The sequence below is a fragment of the Triticum aestivum genome, chromosome 2A (genome assembly GCF_018294505.1).
Source record: "Triticum aestivum cultivar Chinese Spring chromosome 2A, IWGSC CS RefSeq v2.1, whole genome shotgun sequence".
NCBI lineage: Eukaryota > Viridiplantae > Streptophyta > Magnoliopsida > Poales > Poaceae > Triticum > Triticum aestivum.
In genome coordinates, this window is record NC_057797.1 from 539070506 (window position 1) to 539072264 (window position 1759).

A 1759-nucleotide genomic window follows, 5' to 3' on the forward strand; every position below is an offset into this window, starting at 1 on the left:
ACCAGAAGTTTTCTAAAACATTTAAGGATGCCAACAAAAGGACCATGTGCATCAGATATTCTCCGGTTGGATGTTCCCTCTCTCTAGCATCTTTCCATGTTGGACTGAATCACACTATTAATTTCACATTCTGCGTTGAATCTTGTTAGTCATCCACGCTCCATCTCTGTTCTGGAAAAAGCAGCTAAAGCATTTGGTAAGCACCCGGGCGACTCCTCTGACTACCATCGAAATTGAAAAGGAAACACAGAATAACCAACAAACAATCGATGCAACCTTCAGTAATAAGTAGATTGTATATAGAAAAGGTTCCATTGATCTTGAATCAAGATTTCTTTTTAGAATGACATGAACCTGATGCCAACGGCGTACTAGCAGCGGTCGATGAGGTTTTGGTCGTTGCTTGCACCACGCATGAGCATGCCACTCCGCCGCTAGCGCGGGCACCAACCACACGCCCCGTCGCGAGCAGTCGAGACGGTGGATCTTTGCAGAGCGAGCAGTCGAGACGATGGATCTTTGCATAGTGCTGCTTTTAGGTGTGCAGTTCATCTAGTAAATTAAATTAACCACACGGTACAAATTATCACTGAGCAACATATAAAAAACACCAGCTCAATGAAGAGCTTCAGGCTGCAGGTGGGAGTGGGACTAAGTGGGATTAGCCATCCCATCCCACTTAAACTGTTCTAATGGGCTCTCATTGAACAAGAAGAAAATTAGGTGGGCTAGCTCTATTAGCCCATTGGAGTCCCACTTCATCCCGTCGCCACTCGCAGTGATCAGCAACAACTTCTCGTCTTCTAAAAAAAAGCAACAGCTTCTCGGCGCCAATGGCAGCCACGATCTTCCCCGCAACAGTTTCGGCGTTGCTGGTGTAGGCCTACCCAGTCTCGTCGGCGGCCACAGTGGCGATGACTGGGATGTGGCCGGAGGCGATGATGGGGTGGAGCAAGGAGGGGTGTACGCGCGTCACCTCGCCGACGAACCCGTGGGCTGCGGCGTCGGGGGAGGGGCGCACGGTGTGGAGGTGCGCGTCCTTGCCACAGAGGCCGACAGCGGTGGCACCGGCGAGGCTGATGAGGGAGACGAGCTGCTTTGTTATTGTTGACCTTGCTGACCAGCACCATCTCGACGACCCTCCATGATGAGAGCGCCGGTGACGTGGAGGCCGTTGCGGAGCTGCGACTCGACGCCGATGTGCTACAGTTAGGAGTTGATCTCTGGACCGCCGCCATGCACGAGCACGGGGCGCAGGCCGACGCATGAGAGGAGGACAAGGTTGCGGATCATCGACGCATGCAGCTCGGCGACGTCATGGCCGTGCCGCCGTACTTCACCACCACCGTCTTGCTCTTGAACTGCTGGATGAAGGCGAGTGCCTCCGGCAGGGCGTCCATGCAGTTCAGCACCGCGGCCGCCGGATGGGAGGCGTGCGCGCGCCACGCTGGCGCAGCGTTAGGGAGGAGGTCGAGACGCATTGTAGCTGTTGTTCTGAATACAATGTCTTGCGTTTGTATTTTTTAGTGGGATCCCACCTTCACCCGCTTAATCCATGTGGGCTACACAATATTTCTCACCAATTCATAGTGGGATCTGGTGGACTGAGGTGGGATACCCACGGGCAGTCCCACCTGCAGCCTGAGAAGAGCTGGACTGCACCAAACAACTGGTGCATTTCCATTATGAAATAACAAAGCAGAGTCGAGCTTGCAAGAACTGAAAGTTTGAATTCTGAAACTATCTAGCCACTGCACCC

At 53.1% G+C, this 1759-nt stretch overlaps 1 pseudogene; it reads right to left on the reverse strand.

The window, feature by feature from the left end:
* Positions 1 to 700: 700 nt before the first annotated feature.
* On the reverse strand, positions 701 to 1481 carry LOC123191738 (acetylglutamate kinase, chloroplastic-like; annotated as a pseudogene).
* Between the last annotated feature and the right edge of the window lie 278 nt (positions 1482 to 1759).